Source organism: Chiroxiphia lanceolata, chromosome W (assembly GCF_009829145.1).
Source record: "Chiroxiphia lanceolata isolate bChiLan1 chromosome W, bChiLan1.pri, whole genome shotgun sequence".
NCBI lineage: Eukaryota > Metazoa > Chordata > Aves > Passeriformes > Pipridae > Chiroxiphia > Chiroxiphia lanceolata.
The window spans coordinates 6,793,570-6,813,034 of NC_045670.1; positions in this window are offsets into that span (position 1 = coordinate 6,793,570).

The following is a 19,465-nucleotide window of genomic DNA, read 5'->3' on the forward strand; positions in this document are numbered from 1 at the left end:
TCCCTTAACTCCTGTAGGTGCCATATCCACAAGCCATTCTCGAGACCATTTATGTGTAGGAATTATGGAAATGCCAGCCCCGGTGTCAAGAAGCATAGTCATAGTGCTGGATTGACCGTTAGGATGCCGTATAATTACGCTTTCCTCGGGTTTTCCCTGCTTTATATCTACTGCTAACATCACCTCAGGGGGACCTGTTGAGCCAAAACCCCCATCTCCTCATGTCAGTGGTTCTGCATTGGGCACTTCTGCTTTAAAAGGCACTAGCTGAGCTATTTTACTGTTAGCAGGAATAAAAACTGGTGGTGTTAGAGTGTGTACCATGATCTTGATGACATTTGTAGAATCTGCATCTATAACTGCTGGCACCACAAAAATTCCCTGACGGGACAAAGATGATCGTCCTACCACATGAGCACTCAGTCCTCTACCTAAAGGTCCTCACAATGTGGACTCAATCACATGCACATCTTGAGTCTCAAGCATAGTATCTACTGCTGTTGCCAGGTCCACGCTGGTGCTTCCTGCGGTGGCTGCGCGGCAGCAGTCCAAGCACCCTGATTTGCTGTCATCGCGTGAGAGTGCATCGCGTTCCTTTTGGAGTTTCCCTGCCGTCTACACTCATGTGTGTTATGGCTATTTACGCAACCGTTATTGCACCACCTTGACCCCCCTGCCGGAAGTGCAGGGTGAGTAGTCCCTGACGAAGGAGATACTCGACACTGGGCGCTGAGATGGCCCCTCTGACCACAGGTAAAACACCTCTTTTCTGTGCATTTCTTACCATCCCTTCCTTTCCCAGACAGAAGAGGCTTTACTACTGCACCTACTGCAGTAACTAGATAGGCTGCATCCTCCTGTTTACTCATTCTTGATATAGCCTCCAGGAGTTGAGTCGTGCCAGCACCCCTAGGTAGTGTGCTTAAAATCTGTTTGATTTTCTCATTGGCGTTATCATAGACCAAGACATCCAGAAATCTTGCTTTCATAACCTGATCCATATCTGGATCTGTATTTACCGACTGAAATAAATGATCTATAAACAGATTATATGGTTCATGCGGCCCCTGTTTGATCATAGTACATGGGGGTCCTGACCTTGCATCTCTCACTGCAAGTAAGGACTTGTAGGCCAGGTCTTGGTTGGTTTTCAGTGCCTCATCTGGAAATTGTGCTTGTATGTCCAATGTGTTATACTGACCAATACCTGTGAGCATGTCAGCTGTAATGCCATAGAGAGGGTGACCTTGTTGCCTGGACTGTACTGCCACTGCTGCACAGTTAGCATCCCATTTATTAAAAAATTGTAGCTGCTGCGAAGGAGTCAGCAGTGTGGTTATTATCATTCATGTATCAAATGGTGTTAACAGACTTGCAGTAAAAAGTGCCTGCACTAAAATTAGTGTCTGCACCCAGTCATGCCAAGGTCACAGAAATGCAATAAATATTGTTCACACAATTTCTGTCCTCCGACACTTCCGGTTTTCACCACTGCTTTTTTTGCTGTCCTCGTGCCAGTAGGGACCACTTCCAGTGGCTCCTGAGATCCCAGAATCACTCCAACCGGCAGCATACCCCTATCCCCCCTTCCCCTCCAACTCCCTGCATCAGGAAGAGGGGCGTCTCCCCTTCAGGTGACATAACGGTGCTAATAATCATTGGTATAACTTTTTCCCCTGTTTTTGTAACTGTGACATGCAGTCTCCACTCTTCCTTTTACATCTGCAGGAAGATCAGACTCAATTTGGTCCCAAACAGTAAAATCGTTAATGCTTTCAAACTGCAACAGAGAGCATAAAAAAGATTGTGCAATAAATGCCTTTAATAATCTACAGGACGATTCTGGTCAGCATTCAGAATGCCTCTGGTGATTATGAAGAAATATGTGCCAAAGCAAGAGCTCTGTTGCAATTTAGACAAACTCAGTGCCTCAAATGTTGTAAATTAACTTAGCTCTGTTAATGACCATTTCAAACAGTGAGGATTTTTTTAGGCTTATCTCTACTTGCACTTTTTGAAGAAGTTCGGGGGATATTTTGTCCAGAAAAAGTCAATTCATACCAACTCTAGATCTGAGGAGAGCAGACATCAGGCTGCTCAGGGAATTAGGAAGTAAGGTCCCCTGGGAAAATGTTCCAGTTGCATTGGAGAGGGTCACCCAGACGTTCTGTTGGCTGGGGATGGTCCAGTCAGGAGGCGTTCCTGTCACTAGGAGGATGGTGCAAGATATGGTCACACAAAAAACTTTACCCATCGTGGTCCTAGATCTGTGGAAATACAAGCATAACCTTTTCCCCAGGTTATCAATGAGTGAGGACCTTGCCAATGCCCTGTGCTCAGGTCTTTAAACAATGCTTCAGCTTTACTTTCCATCAGGTTGTGTGCTGGAACAAAATGGCGTTGAGCTGGGGCAGAGTCCGCAACTAAACGGTTTAAAAAATTAAGTGCATATAATGTTTTATTTAAACACTCCTGAGGAGTCAACCCCGCACTGCCCCTTTTTTGGTTTTGTAGCATTTCTTTGAGCGTACAATGTGCACGCTTGATTACTGCTTGTCCAGTAGGGGAGTGTGGGATTCCTGTAACATGCTCAATGCCCCACTTGGCAAAGAACTCACGGGTATGAGCAGATACATAGGAAGGTCCTTTATCAGTTTTAACCTGTTTGGGAACACCCATATGAACAAAGGCTGCAAGGAAATGGCGTTGAACAACACGACTCTTTTCACCAGAATGAGTTGTGGCAACTAAAAATCCAGAAAAGGTGTCAATAGAGACATGTACCCATTTTAGTCTGCCAAAAGATGGTACATGTGTAACATCAGTTTGCCACACTTGAAGTGGTTCTAGCCCTTGAGGATTAACTCCTGGAGTTAAGGGGGTGATTTGTTGACAATCTGAGCAGGATGAAATGATAGATCGGACTTGGTCAAGTGTAAGACCGAACTGTTTTTTCAAAGTTGTGTGACAATTTAGTTTGTTCAAACAATTGGGGTACTATTACAGGCCCTGCAAGCGTGTCAGCGCGCTGGTTGCCTTCTGTCACTGGTCCGGGCAATGCAGTGTGAGAACGCACATGCACTATAAAAAATGGAGATTGTCTGTTATTAACCACGAACATTAGCCTTTGAAACAATGCAAACAGTGGTTTGTTACTTATTTTTTTGAGATAGGAATGTTCAATGCCCTGGACAATGCCAACCACATATTGAGAGTCTGAAACTATGTTAAGAGGGCCCTGAAACAGCTTTAAGGCACGGACAACTGCGGAAATTCCACAAGTTGTGGTGACCCGACTACGCGGTGTATATCATTTTGCTATGCACCATCCTTTTGCTATACCACTACAGCTTTTCCAGTGCATCCAGAGCCATCAGTAAACACAGTTTGAGCATCTGATAAGGGGATCGGGGACCAATGCAATTTCAACTTCAAGGGCAAGTGGTTTAGTTGCTGTAAAAAAGAACAGGCAGGTAAGTGAATACTCAGTTGCCCATTATAATCGATTATGGCAGTCTGAAAATCCAAACTGTTTTTTTCTAGCCATTTCAAGTTTTCTGTTGTTAAAGGCAAGTATATTGTGTGTGGATCACACCCTGCAAGTTCCCGACATCGAAACCATCCTTTCCAGACAATTTGTGAAATCATTTCTGCTTGAGTCATTACAGTTTTTGGAAATTGATGTGTTAGAAAGACCCATTCCCACAAGCAAAAATCAGAATTGTCTTTAAACAGTTGACCAAAAAGTCCAAAAGGCTGAGCAGGTCCCATTAGGACAACTAAAACTGCTGGTTCATCTAAAAGGCGACGATTGCCTTGATGAGAGTTCAGTTTTTGTTCCACAGCATGCAAGGAAGCAGTTGCTATTGGAGTTAATTGTTGAGGAGAAGTTAAGTCTGAGCATCCCTTTAAGAGGGCAAACAACGGGTGCAGTTCATCTGTAGTAATGCTTAACACTGGTCGAAGCCAATTGATAACTCCCAGTAATTTTTGCAGGTCATTAAGAGTTTGTACGGATGTTTCTAGGGAAACATGTTGTGGTTGAATTGCTGTTTGTGTTATTTTCCACACCAAATAATGCCAAGGGGCATCTTGCTGGATTTTCTCTGGTGCTGTTTTTAGACCACAGGCAGTGACTGCTGCAATTATGGTTTTCAGCAGTAGCTGTGTCAATTCTGTTGTAGCTGCACAGATCAAAATACCGTCCATATAGTGGTAAATGTAGGCTTCTGGATATTGTTGACGCACAGGCGATAGTGCTGTGGCTACATATAATCTGCAAATGGTTGGACTGTTTTTCATTCCCTGAGGCAACACTTTCCAGTGACAATGAGCATAAGGTTCACTGGTATTTAAAGTTGGCACAGAAAAGGCAAATCTTTGCATTATTAGGATGTAAAAGAATTGTAAAAAACCAGTCTTTCAAATCAATGATAATTAGTGGCCAATCCTGGGGTAACATAGATGGAGAGGGGAGACCTGGTTGCAGGGTTCCCATGGGTTCCATAACATTGTTAATGCGTCTTAAATCATGCAGTAAGTGCCACCTGCCGTTCTTTTTCTGAATTACAAAAACAGGGGAATTCCAGGGACTGGTCGTAAGGCATATATGCCGTGTCGAGCTGTTCCTTAACCAGCAGCTGAAGTTGTCACAGTTTGTCCTCTGGAAGAGGCCACTGTTCCACCCAGACAGGCTGTTCTGTTCACCAAGTCAGAGTGGGGACTAATTGCAGCTCAGTGGTTGTCAGGATAAATTTGTGCTGAGTCCGATTCCCCATTGTCCCAAGGCATCTCGATCCCACAGGGTGAGGGGTATATTTAAAACATAAGGACAAACTGTTGCAGAGCAACCTTCAGGACTGGTAATTAGAATTGAGTGCAGACTGCTTTGGTACTGTTACCCCTCCGACTCCCCTCACAACTTTGTCTGGCTCAATGAGTGCCCAAGAGGGGGGCCACACACAGGAAGAAATTACAGTCACATCAGCTCCACTGTCTGCTAATCAGTTAATATGGACTGTCCCCTTTTCCACGGTATTAAACAATTGACAGGTTAAAGTCAGGCACTGAGAGGACAGAGGCTGTGCGCAAGAGATAAAATCATCTACGGGCACTAAGTTATTTCCCCTTGAACCAAAGCCTTGGTCTCCTCTTATTCTATTAATGGATCCAGGGGGGTAGGCATGAATGAGAATTAACAGAGCAATAAAGGTACCTTTTTCAATATGGCAAGGAGGCATAGGAGTCCAAATCATCATCTTAATTTCTCCCGTATAATCAGTTGACGATTCCCGGAAGCACAACAGATGAGTTACTGATGAACAGTCGATTAGTAACGCACTACAGTTGTTTCCTGGTGGACCCTGGACCCCTGTTGGAACTACTTGCACGTTAGAATCATGTAGCTTTACTGTTGTTGTGGGGGCCAAATCCACCCCGGTGCTGCCTGAGGTACTTGCTTGTAGGGAGCTGGTTGGTACGAGTGGTTGGGTTGAAACTCGGGAACATTTGTTGTCATCACGCAGGATCCCAACGCGCTCACCATTAAGTTTCCCGGTTACTTTTTATCCCTTCCCCATGGAGGAAGTGGTTTACCACGTAAGGTTCGTAATATTTTTTGGCAAATTTGCATTAGCATTCTCTATTGCCAACTGTTTGAACAAAATCTCTCGTGCCCTGTCATTATCAACTTATTTGTCAATAGCATCTTTTAAAAGATTCGTGAATTGCATAAATGTTTCTTGCGGTCCCTGATGAATAGTAACAAAGGACTGGGGAGCCGTCCCGATTTCTGGAACTTTACGAAAAGCCTGAAAGGCTAACCTTTTTACTTGGTTCAGGGCATGAATTGGTAGTCCTTCCAGCCTCTCAGTCACAGACCTCAGTCCAGTTTAACACTGTTTCCGAGTTTCTATGACCCCAACCAGGGTTGGGGGAGCCTTAGCCCCCCAGGGGGCTCTTGCCCCTTCTCCTCATGGCTCTACAACATGGCTACTTCAACAACTAAAACTACTTTTCTTCCGGTCTACTTGTGATATGTTTATATTTTGCAGAAGCACTCATTGGGTAAAACCCCAAGGGTCACCGCCCCCTGGGGTTTTACCATTTTATAACTTCAAGGGGAAAACTGTTTCCCCCCACCACAGCTGGTCAATTTTTAAACATCACCTCCTAAGGGCATAGGAGCAGGCAATTGCCAAATGTTGGAAGTCAAACAGGCGAGGCAGAAGGCCGACTTGGCTGAACAGGGATCTTCTCTTGGAAATAAGGCAAAAAAGGAAGGTGTATGCCCAGTGGAAGCAAGGTCAGGTGACATGGGAAGAATACAGAGATGTTGCTTGCTGCTGTAGGAAGAAAACTGGTGCGTCAAAAGCTTAATTGGAGTTGAAGCTACCAGAAATGTGGGGGACAATAAAAAGAGTTTTATCAAATATATTAATGGCAATAGGTAGCATAAAAATATCATTGGCCCATTACAGGATGAAGGTGGTCACCTCACAAACAGGGACAGAGACAAGACAGAGGTGTTTAATGCTTTCTTTGCCTGTCTTCAACACGGATGAGGGATTGAGGGGGTCTCAGTGCCCTGAGCTGGAGGACCATGACTACAAGAAGGAAAAACTCGCAGTTGACCCCGAAATTGTGTGGGATCTGCTGCTCCAACTGTATCCCTACAAATCTATGGGGTCGGATGGGATCCATCCCAGAATCCTCAAAGAGCTGGTTGATGTCATCACACAACCTGTCTCAATGATTTTTGAGCGGTCTTGGGAATCTGAAGGGGTCCCAGCTGACTGGAAGCTGGCAAACACTGTGCCAATTTTCAAGAAGTGCGAGGAGGACCCTGGAAACTACAGACCTGTCAGTCTCGTTTCAGTGCCTGGTAAAGTTATGGAAAAGATTATTCTGGGAGGTATTGAAAAACACCTGAAAGACAACGCTGTCATCAGTCACAGGCAGCACGGTTTCATGAAAGTCTTGCTTATCAAACCTGATTTCCTTTTATGATGAGGTAATCCACCTAGCTGGAGGAGACTGAGGAGAGACCTGATGATCCTTGTGGGCCCCTTCCAACTCAGCATATTCTGTGATTCTGTATATTAACCCATTGAACTCTATGTTTTGTGGGACCCCCACTACCAAGAAGCCGGGGTGAAGAAGGACCAACGGGATGCCATCTAGATCCATGGGTGGTGATATCTTTTTACTTAATCTGTGTCTCATTATCCTTCTCTCCACCCCCCTCCCTCTCTTTCCTATGTCTTTTCTCTCTCTGTCTATCTCACATTTACTGCTAAATAAAATCTGTACTAAGGATCTCAGTATGTGGTCTCATTTGCACCTTAAATCGGGCAGAGGCATCTCTAATAATCGGATCTTAACAGAGGTGCACAAGGGAACCATAAGCAAAGTTATAAACTCTGATTTTGTCACAAGGCTGTGTTTTTCTAAATGCTCTGTAAGCTTTAGAAATTGAAGAGAATGCTTAGCTTTCATGGTTTAATGAAAAAGTATCTAGTGCTTACGGCAAAAGTAGAGATTGCTACTGTTACTTGTTAGGGTACCCACAGCCGTGAATGAATGTGCCATGACAGCTGGCCACGCAACTCATAGAATCACAGAATGGTTTGGGTTAGAAAGGGACCTTTAAAGCTCGTCTTGTTCCAACCCCCCCACCATGGGCAGGGACACCTTCCACTAGGCCAGGTTGCTCCAAGTCCTATCCAACATGGCCTTGAACACTTCCAGGGATGGGCCAGCCTCAGCCTCTTGGGGCAAACCGGGCCCTCACCACTCTCATTGCAAAGAATTACTTCCTTATGCCCAATCTAAACCTACCGTCTTTCAGTTTAAAACTGTTGCCCCTTGTCCTGTCACTACAGGCCCTGGTAAAAAGTCTCTCTCAGTCTTTCTCATAAGCCCCCTTTAAGTATTGAAAGGTTGCAATAAATTCTCCCCAGAGCCTTCTCTTCTTCAGATCGAACAACCCCGTGGTGGGTTGACCCTGGTTAGATGCTAGGTGCCCACCAAGTCGTTCTCTCACTCACATGGTCTATCCAGGTGTGTTAGGACATTTTCCCAAACTGATAATACAGTGGTAAAAACGTACCACTTATCTAACCTTTACAGGCCAACATATGAGGATCTCCTTGAAAGCACAGGTATTTCAGCACAGCAGTGAGTTACAACTGCCATTTAAGAATTTCAAACATCAGTTAACAGCATTTTTGTTCAGTAAATTTTTACTCATCTTCAAGACAGACTGCATCACCTATATTGCCCATTCTATACATATACTGTTATTTTTAAAAAACAAAACAGATGCCATTAAGGTATTTGAGGCACCAAACAAAAGGGCATTAGATGCATCCCTCAAAACAACCTTATCAAGTCTTTGAAACAAACCAGTTACATAAGCAGAATCAGTAACAATATTTACAGCATCATTGAAGTGTTGAAAGGCTAACAAAACAGCATGCAGTTCGACAATCTGTGGAGAGCCTTGTTGTTGTTCTACAATATGATGCCATTGTGAATCAGCATACCACACTACAGCAAGCTTTTCCTGTTTTTCCTGATCCATCCATAAAAACAGTGGGACCAGACACAGGGTCCCTTGAACTGGGTTGTTTTTGGGCAAGTGAAATTTGACTTGCCAGTTTCAACAATGGATGAGAAGGGAGATGATAAGTAATTTGCCCAGTAAAATTCATCAGCATTGCCTGCAGCGCCAAGTTGTTGGCCAGACACCACTCAAAGTACTCAGCTTGGACTGGCGCAACAATATGTGCCGAATCTCTTGCCAACAACTCAGTGCAACGCAGTTGTATCTTAATGATCACTTGAGTCAATAGCTCAAACAAGCCTGGGGCAGTTTTCTTGCTACAGAATGACAAAAAGGCCCATTCCAATATATGAAGGGGGTCGTCCCACTTCTCATTCCACTGAACAATCATGGCAGTAGGGATCGACTCATCAATTACAACAAAAACTTGAACCTCAACAGAGAAATCAATGTACCATACATGTTTATTCTGAAGTGCTTGCTCCATCAACTCAATGACCCTTTTTGCGTCTTGTGTCAAACGATGAGGTGCAGATGGGTTAGTATCACCTTTCAAGAGTTCAAATAGAGATGTTAACTGGGAGGAGGAGAGACCTAAAAAGGTCTCATCCAATTGATCATGCCAGCCAATTTCTGCACATCATTCAGGTTCTTGATTTCAAAATTTATAGCAATGGGTTGGGGTTGCACTGTGCGATCAAGGACTTTCAGTCCTAAATACAGCCATGGGGGCTGGCATTGCACCTTTTCAGGGGCAACAACAAGGTCAAATTGTTGTAAGAACAGTCGTGTTTGAGTTTCCATTGAATTTAAGATTTGAGGTGATGGAGCAACTAAAAGAATGTCGTCCATGTAGTGATAACAGTAACAATTAGGAAAACATTATCTGATGGGACTTAAGGTTTGGGTCACAAACCATTGGCATATGGTGGGAGAATTTTTCATCCCTTGAGGAAGTACTTTCCAATGGTATCGTTGTGTAGGTTCTGCATGATTCACAGACAGGACAGTAAAGGCAAATTTTTCCATGTCATTTTGGTCTAAAGGGATGGTAAAAAACCAGTCTTTAAGATCCATGACAATGATTTCCCAATGCATGGGAATCATGGCTGGGGAAGGCAAATCGGGTTGTAGTGCACCCATGGTGGCCATGACAGCATTGATCCGTCACAAATCATGCAGCAACCACCATTTTCCTAATTTCTTTTTTATAACACAGGGGTGTTCCAGGGACTGTTGGAGGGTTCAATATAGCCCTCCCTTAATTGTTCTGTTACCAATAGATGCAGGGCTTCAAGTTTTTCTTGATTGAGGCGCCACTGGCCTACCCATATCAGTTTGTCAGTCAGCCACTTAAGGGCTAATGTGGGTCTCTGCACTCCCTGCAACACAGTGACCCCTATTGAAAATCCATTGTGATGCACACTCCCCATTGTGAGAGACAGTCCTGGTCCCATGGGTTTAAAGGTGTTGTTGTGACAAAGGGACGTACTGTTGCTATCTGCCCCTCAGGGTTAGTAACAGTCACTGACTGGGGGGTTTAGCACAAAGTTTGATGGCTGCCCAGTCACACCTTGAGTGGAAGAAATTACAGGCCAGGTGGGAGGCCAGTTCTTCTGTGAGATTATGGTGACATCCTCCCCGGTGTCCAGCAGCCCATATACCTTAAGTTTTCCAGGCGTAGCGTCGTGTTGAGAGTCAAGTCATCTCTGGGCGACTATCTGTCAACTTTTGGGTCCAGAACACTTGCGGGGGTCCCGTAGATCCAAATCCACCTGTGGCCTGAGTCACCTACTCAGTCCTAGGAACATAACTCACAAAAGGCACAAGTTGAGGAATTCGAGTTCCCTTTTCTACCATAACCGGGAGAGTAGGAGTAGATACCATTGCACAAATTTGTCCCTCAAAGTCAGCATCAATTACTCCCACATGTATTAAAATGCCCTGGAGAGTAGCACTAGATCTACCTATTAGTAAGGCAGAGTCCCCTCCCAATAGGTCCCCATGCGTCCAAAGGGACTTTGTGCACTTGGTGCACCATTATAGTTACTATGTCGGCAGTGGATACATTCATGCCATTCCTGATATGCGGTTGCAAAGGCTTGCACGGGTGGATGGCTGGCAAAGGGATTGTTGGAAGACATGGCAGGTACTTGTGTCTGTGCACGCCCATTCACGCTCCTCTTGCTGTTTCCCTGGCCCATGGGTAAAGGCTGGCCATCAAGGTGATACTTAGATGGGCATCGTTTGGCAAAATGGCCATTCTTTCCACAACGATGACATGTAACCATGGTTGTTTCTGTTAAATCTTTATGTTTGACCCTGTTTGGGCAGTCTGTCTTCAAATGCCCTTTCCGGTTACATAAGAAACATTTTTGAACTGAGGTTTTCATTGTTGCCATAGCAGTTGCAAGTGCAACCATTTTATGGTCTATGAACCCCACCTTGACGCATGCTTGTATTATTGTATCAAGGGTAGGGTATCCTGGCAATGTCGCTATTATTTTTTGACAGTTTGTATTAGCATTATCTTTAGCTAACTGCGTAACTAACAGCTTTCACAACTGAGCATCAAAAACCTGCTTCTCCACAGCCGCTTGTAGTTTTTCCACAAACTGTAAGAATGGTTCCCGGTTACCTTGGCGTATAGCCGTATACCTCACTTTGGGTTCTGCTAATTCAGCAGCCCTTAATAACGCTTGCTGGCCTATAGATTTTACCTGCTCTAAAACCAACGGATCCCACTGCTGTAGATTAGAAAAACAACCAGTTCCTATTAAAATATCAGCCCCATTACCAAATCGTACATCATGTTGTGGAAACTGTAAGTTAGTTATAGCTTGGGTTTCTGCCAGTTGCTGCCAAATAGTTGAAAAAACATTGAATTGAACAGGTTGAAACATAACTTGCGCAAGCATTTTTATATCAGAGGGTGTAACTTTGTCCATAGTAATAAGGCGTAACAATTGCATCGTTGCAGGCAAGTTAGGGTCATATTTAGACATGCATGTTTGCAAGTCCTGAATAACTTTCCAAGTCCAGGGTCGATGTTCATCCATAACTCCTCTATCTGGATCTCCTTGCATCATCGGAAAGGCCATGGGATCATTGGTTGTAGTAATAGGACTGCCCTCAGCGAGGGGTGCTGTAACAGCTTCTGATAGCTCCCAGTTGCCTGCCATAAGGGTTTGTTGCTTTATTTTCTGCCAAAATTTAACTGGATCCTTGGGTTGGAGGGTGACTCGGGAGAGAGGAAACTCCCATTGTCAGAGTATCTTCTGTTTTCCAGATTCCTGGCGACATAACGGTCCCCCCTGACCTATCTGTAGCACTTTCCCAGGGGGCAGGGGAACTGGTTCCCATCCTGACATCTCCCCTGTCATGGGGTCATCCCCATTCCAGTAGTCTTGAGGAAGGGGGGAGTAACAACTTGATCCCACTGGGGAACAGTCCCCTCGGAGTGAATCCCTCTCATTCTTAATTTTATCCTCCTCATCGGAGGGGGGCAGTGGTGCTGAAGGGAGAATAAACTGACCCAGTGTCTTATAAGTTCAGTTGCTGACTGCTGCCGACCCTCTCCCATACATGCCATCCTCGTCCTCACCCCAAAAGGTAGATCTATATCAGGGTTGAGGTGGTTTACTCTTCTCTGAGTTCCCTGCAGGTGCCTTATCTTTTGCAGGAGCAGGATGAGCATTCTGTTGAGGAAGTGCAGGAGGAGAGGGCGGGCAGCCTGCAGGAATATCAGCAGAAGGCACCTCACTTGCAGGTTTAGAATCATGAGGCTCCATCTTATCTTTAACAGCCTGTGTCTTAAGATCCTTCGTTGTTTCATATAAAAGCCACCGAGTTGTAAGGAGGGAGGCAACAACCTTTTCTCCCCTGGAGGCAGCATCAAAAAGCTTATCACTGAGTTCCTTCCAGATAGAAACACTAAAAGCAGTAACAGTATCTGCCTCGTGTCCCTGGCCCTTGCTCCAAAGCAACATCTTTCACAAAGCCATTTCGTCTAACTTCATCCCACGCTTAAGCAGGATAGACTTCCACATTGATACAACACTAGATTCCTCTTTGCTAAGAGTAGTCCCCACGTTCTTGGTGGCTCACCTTGTCCAGGTGTCTATGCCTAGGTCGGCCTGGTAACTTCTCCGTTGCTCTAAAGCTTCACTGAGCTCCGTCCCCATGGCTGTCCCCGCCGTCCGAGTCCCCACGGTTTTCCCCGCCATGTTTGAAACTAGTGCATTATCATGTCGACGCAATATCGCTTTGGGGTCACCAGATGACGCTAAAAAGTTTCATTAAAAGACTTTTATTGAAGAGAATAGGAACAGGAATGACTTTGCACTTTTACAGCTCCTTTTAATACATTTCTTAGGCATGCGTGCTCTCTACTCATAGGTTAATTTCAAACATAGTAACACAGTCTTACAGTTGATAGATTGGCTCTTTCAATCTTACTTTCTCACACTTTCTGAGCACATCTGTTCCTTTATCTTGTCTGTTTATGTCTTACTCAGTTCCTTTATCCAAAACAGGTTCTTCTTTCTCACAGACAGTCTTCCTCCTGGTACTTCTCCATTCTTCCATGGTACACCGATATGTTGTCAGGGTTAATGCCTTCATTCTCCATCACATCCTCATTCCATGTCAGGCCCCCAGTCCAGCCAAGGGCCCCCACATAGGTCCTTTAATCTCAGGCCTGAGGCCCAGGGAATACACATGACGTGCGCGCTTTTAGACAGTGGTTCTATGATTTTATAATAAGGTCCATCCAATCCCAGATTTGTCCACCTCCGGTTCTGCCCCCTGACACGCCCCTTCGGTAATTGGGTTTGGGGTCTTTGGGACCCCTTCTTCCTCATCTTCATCTTCTTCACAGCACGCACAGTTCTTGGGGTTCCTCCAAAGTTCTGGGCTTGAAGGTCGCAGTGTCTGTGTGATATCTTCTGGTCCAGGTCTTAAGGTGTTTTTCTACAATTCTACCTTGAAAAGAAGACTAAACACACCAACGGAATTTTAGAGGGATTGATATGGAATGGGGTAACAGAGTTGGGTATGTGTAACTAGTATGTTAAGGGTAAGGGATATAATACAGCTACATTAAAATCTACATTCACTAAACAACTACTTCTAAAATCTACAAAAGTTAAAAAATCAAACAGCTCTCTGAGGCGTAAGTCCTCCCTTTAGAGATGGACAAAACTCAATCTTGTCCAATCTCTACCACTTATACCTAACATTATACCAGTAAGATGACTAATACCTACATCATCTGTTCATGCAATGAGTTATTACAAAAGCATAAACTCATCATGGTTAGCTTTCACGAACGAAGATTTGGGAAGGGTTCTACCCACGTTTGTTGCAAGCGCATTGGTGGTTAAAAAGGTCAATATGAGATAGACATGTCTGGTTGCAGAAGGCACAGTAGAAAGACTTCTTAGGTGGTATATTCTTCAAGGTACGATTCTTTTGGTGTTGTCTTTTCTCCTCAAGAGTGATCCTGCGTGCTTTGTGAAAAGCATCAGCAGCGTTGAAGACAGTGTGTCTCCAGACCTCCTGATTGGAGGCCAGAGTAGACCAGTTATGATGATCAATAAGGTCAAGGCTGAGATGTTGTTTCAGGGAGTCCTTGTATCTTCTCTTTGGGGGTCCTCTCTTGCGGCAGCCAGTGGCAAGTTCACCATAAAGCAAGATCTTAGGGAGGCGGTGGTCCTTCATCCTGGAGACATGCCCTGCCCAGGGCAGCTGTGTTCTCAGCAACATGACCTCAATACTTGTGACTGCTGCTTGTTCTAGAACAGATGTATTGGTCACATAATCTGACCAGTGGATGTTTAGGATTGTACGGAGGCAGCGTTGATGGAAGCATTCTAGGAGTGGCAGGTGGTGGCGGTAGATGACCCATGATTCAGATCCATATAAGAGAGTAGACAGCACGATGACTCTTGTAAACACTGATCTTTGTACTTTTCTTCAAGTGTTTATTTCACCAAACTCTTTTATGAAGCTTTCCAAAGGCACTATATGCCTTTGCTAACATGTTGTCTATCTCTTCGTCAATCTCACCATCCAAGGAGATGAGGCTACCTAGGTAATTAAACTGCTGAACTGATTTGAGCTCTGATTCGCCAATGGTGATATGGAGATCATGGAAGACTTCCTGAGGTGCCAGCTGATAGAGAACTTCTGTCTTCTTTAAGTTGACTTCCAGCCCAAAGAGTTCAGCAGCATCTGCAAAGCAGGATGTTAAACGCTGCAGAGTTGCTTCTGTGTGGGCAACAAGGGTGGCGTCATCAGCATAAAGCAGCTCCCGGACAAGATGGTTTAAGGTCTTAGTGTGGGCCTTCAGTCGCCTTAGGTTGAATAGGCTTCCATCAGTACAGTATCGAATGTAGATACCGTCCTGATCATTGAGGTCTGCCGTGGTCCTTTGGAGTATCATGCTGAAAAGGTTGTGAATAGGGTTGGTGCAAGAACGCAGCCTTGTTTCACACCGTTCATTATTAGAAAGGGCTCAGAAAGTGCATTGCCATATCTGACTTGGCCATGCTGATCCTCATGGAGTGAGATGATCATTTTAAGGAACTTGGGGGGACAACCTAAACGTTCCAAAAGGTGCCATAGACCTTTTCTGCTCACAGTATCAAAAACCTTGGTGAGGTCGACAAAGGTTACATAAAGACCTTTGTTCTGTTCCCTACACTTCTCTTGCAGTTGTCTGAGAACAAATACCATGTCTGTGGTACTCCTGTTGGCTCTGAAACCACACTGACTTTCAGATAGAATTCCTTCTGCTATAGCAGGTATTAGTCTGTTCAAGAGTATTCTTGCCAGGATTTTGCCAGCAATGGAGAGCAGAGTAATACCACGGTAATTTGAGCAGTCTGATTTAATTCCTTTCTTCTTATACAAAGTGACGATGACTGCATCACGAAGGTCTGAAGGTAGTTTACCTAGTTCCCAACAGTGCACCACAAACTCATGAAATTTAGCATGGAGTGCAAGGCCCCCATGTTTCCAGACTTCGGGTGGAATTCCATCAACCCCATCTGCCTTGCCGATTTTCACCTGCTATATGGCCTTGAGGGTTTCTCCTAAAGTGGGGGCAGTGTCCAATTCGTATTTCACTGGTTGTTGTGTGATGGACTGAATTTCTGAGTCTTTCGACTACATGGTTGGTACTGAAAAGAGTCTGAAAGTGTTCAAACCATTGATTCAGAATGGAGGTTTTATCTGTTAGAAGCATTTGACCATCAGCGTTGAGTAGAGGGCTTTGTACTTGGTATGTAGGCCTGTATGCTGTTTTCAGGGTCTCATAGAAACCTTTGTAATCACCCATATCTGCACATAATTGAATTTTTTCAGCTAGATCGATCCACCACTTGTTCTGGATGTCACGGAGTTTCTGTTGGAGCTTGCTGCATGTAAGATGCTTACCAAAAGCAGGTTGCGTCTGAATGCAACACCAAACAGCATCCTGGCAGCACCAGTAGCTCATCACAGAGAGCGTGCACTCTCCGGACAGATTCCAGGCCCTATCGGGGGACAGGTCATCCTGCCACAGCCTGCCCCAGACTGCAGTCAATCATCTTTACCTCATGGAGTGGCAGTGCAGATACCTCTTGCCTCCATGGATAAAAACATTCTCATGTATTGGGTTAGGTGCACTCATGTATATGTGAACACCAATGAAACAGCTGTATTACAATAAAGCTAGGAAGCAATCTAAGCAAACCATTTAAGCCATCTAAACAAATCATCCCAACAACGATGTTACCAGTTTGTCTCAAAGATTGCAGGCAAGATGCGAGTCAGGTCTCAGGGTCCCATGGGAGGGTCCACAGAACCAGTGCTGTTGCAGTGTTGCAGCTACCTTCTCACCCCCCTTTCTGTCCTAACACAGGACTTTTCTTCTGTGAAACTCAGCGTTCACACACTCCTAGATGACACTGGATGACAAAGCATTTTAGAGGCATGAGGGACATAAATTTGATCTCACAATCACATGAAATCCTATGTGGATTTCCCTACCAAACCATCCCTTCAGGTGGAATCTCTTTCACAGGCTGCAGTAGCCAAAGAGGCGCAGATATTCCAAACAGTGTTCACAAACTGCTGTTAAACTGCTGGGACAGAACACATACAAATATGAACATTGCAAACTTTAAAGCAATCAGTGTAGCAAAAGCAACATAAGCTTTCAATTCTGTTGCAATTAAACTAACAGTAAGAGAAGTCTAAAAGCAACATAGGACAGAAGATAGAAACAAATACAATAGTCATGGTACTGTCTGGTGTTCTGACAGTATTATTCAAATGGCAGTCTGATTCTTGTATATGCACCACCTTTGGAGATCATAGGTTGATCTTACAACAGTTCTTAACTGTGACAGAAGCTTTTCCTTATTGGTCTTTCTTGCTTACTTACTCCTGACCCATTTCAGGAATTCTTATTACAGTCCAAAACCTCTTGTCTTGGTGTATCTCGCAGTTGTTAAGGCATTTGTTCACTTCTGTAGAAAAGTTGTTTCCATTCATACTACTTTCAGTCTGAGTTCTGATGGCACAGTTTCCAGGTCTGTCTGCTGAAATAGACTTTCTGCTAACAGTCAAATTCTGATACATTGTTAGTTCACATTGAGAGTAAAACAGTGGCCCCCCTTCTGATTTTGCCACAGCCCCCCAAGCTCAATCAGGACACAGAGGGCAAGAATATTCACAGGCTGTGAGCCTGAAATAGGCCTAGAACACACAGGGGCCAATATAGCTAGCTCTTCTTCCCTTCCCCCCCCCCCTTTTCGTTTTAGCCAGTCCAACGGGTGAGGGGATGGGCCACAGAGGTGGCCGGCCAGTCTGTGGCACAGTGCCGGTCACTCAGCCTTCGGTACCGTGTCCATTCCTGCCAGGCTCCCTTTGGGAACCCCCCACAGTTCACCACAGGGACGGGGCCAGAGCAAGTCTCAGGCAAGCTTCCCTTCTGACCTTCCCTTCTCGCTGTTGCAAAAAGTATCTTTCCCGGTTTTCGACTACTCCTGGACTCTGTTGCTATAGCAACTATTGCGAGCCAGGAGCTCGAGTAGGCAGGGCAGTGCCAACTCGGGAGGCGGGGCTGGCCCGGGGGCGGTCCGGGACAAGACCATTAGTGCCCGCACTGCCTTTTCCCTCTCCGAGATAGAGAACTGTCCGACTTGGTCGGTGGCTCCGCCCACGGTGGCTTAAGGTTTCCCAAAGCTATGGGGGAAAACCGAGGGTGTCAGGGGGAGAGTGGGAGCGATTGAGCTGCCCTCGGTAACCGAAGCAACCGTTTCGCCGCTCACTGCAAAAGCAGTGACTTCCCCCGGAGGGTCAGCAGCTGTTCCGCTTGTAACAGCGTCGCTTGTAACAGCCCTCGCTCCGTCTCCACTCGCCTCAGCAGAAGCGGCGGCTTCGTCTGTAGTAGGCGTTTTGCCTACAGATGCGGAGAGACTCAGCGCGAGGGGGCCAGCGGCCAGCGGTTGGTCCCATGGCAGAGCTGTGTGTAGCCGCCGCAGGCACCATGGATTGCGTCCCGGCTCCCGCCGCTCCTGTGGCAACGGCGGCCTTGGGAGTCCCCCCCTCTTTTGAAACAGGAGTGGCAGGAGCTCTGGCAGGGGCAGCTTCATCCCCGTCTCCACGGCCATCTTGCCGCCAGCTGCCGAACGGCCAGGGGCGGAGGAATCAGCGCCGGCGGTGCCCGCTCCACTTACAGCAGTGAAGACGCCAGGCACGGGGGTGCCAACGGCCGAGCAGGAGTGCTCCTGCTCTCGCTGCAGCTGCTCCTTGGCCACGCTGCTCTCGCTCACCAGCGCCTCCAGCATCTCCAGGACTCACAGGATCCTGAACTACAGCTGGGCGCTGGCAGTGGGGAAATTGGGCCCGGGGCTGAGCTGCATTAGGTCCCGGCCCAGCATAGTCAAGATGCAGACATTGGCGGCCATCAGCTGGAACGAGCTCTTCTCCAGAGCCCTCTCCGGGCCACCATCCTCATCCTCCATTCCAGACGATTTAGAAAAACCAGGAAAAATCTGCAGCTAAAACTTCCAGCATGGGATTCAAACCCGTGACACTCAGGATTACCACACAGGTTCTACTTTTTGCACGCCAAAAGTGACTTCAGGCCAGGGCAGACTATTTTAAAGTGGAAAGGCGTCCGTCCCCCTTTCCTTCCGGTTGTACCAAGCCAACACAAAGCCCCATGAGTAACCACAGTGGTACGGTCCACTGTCTACCATCCCTGCCCTGTCTTTACCGAAGTCACACCGGGGGGGGACCTCAACCCCCACTCCCTTAAGCGTCCCGGGCCAGTCAAACTGCCCATCCAGGTGAAACACTTTTTGCCCACAGACTGGAAAAACACCGACTTTTGCAACAACACGGGCCCAAGTCTCACTTCCCAGCCCCACTGTATTCCCAATTTCTGGGGAAAACCCCACTTTATAATTGCTAGCAAAATTACCCAAAGGAGCTGCTCTTTTTTCTCACCCTTGATTGTTATGAGCTGGGGCTTCTCAAGATCAGTGTGTGAATTCTCCAAAATATGCCATCAGAAGAAGAATTTCCTGCAGGATGAAATTTCCTGATCCGGAGTCCCAGGTGTTCCAGGGTGCTGGATTTCAATTTCCACCTTTCGGAGAGCCAAGCTGTTGCCTTAAGAGACTCCAGGCTATGATAAATAAAAATACAGGTTTTATTATAAACAAAATTATAGGCGCACTGCGAAGTTGTAAGGTTTCCAGTTCCCAATTGGACCGGATGCCAGGGCCTTTTTTTGCAGTCGGAATAAGGGAAATATAAAATTCCCAAAAGCGAAAACCTTTTTGGACCATTTGGCCAATTTCAAACATGGGGTTTTTTTCTTTTTTCTCCATGGGCTAAGAA